Source organism: Penaeus monodon, chromosome 19 (genome assembly GCF_015228065.2).
Source record: "Penaeus monodon isolate SGIC_2016 chromosome 19, NSTDA_Pmon_1, whole genome shotgun sequence".
Classification (NCBI taxonomy): Eukaryota; Metazoa; Arthropoda; class Malacostraca; order Decapoda; family Penaeidae; genus Penaeus; species Penaeus monodon.
Window position 1 is genome coordinate 29,815,836 of NC_051404.1, and position 232 is coordinate 29,816,067.

Consider the following 232-nt stretch of genomic DNA (forward strand, 5'->3'; position numbering starts at 1 on the left):
AAGCGATACAATCTGCCACCGCGCTGGAACGGTTCAGCGAGTCTTCAACGCCATTAGGGTGAGTGGAAACGCCTATAGTCCCCAAACTGGTCGTTGCAGCGCCAAACCTGTTATTGTGGTCGTTGTTGCGGTCATCAATTTTGCGCCACTTTTAGCACATGCACGGATAGGTCTCCGATGCACAGCTAGGTTCAGGTGTCTGCATTTTTTTCCTCTTTCTCTTTTCCTTTTC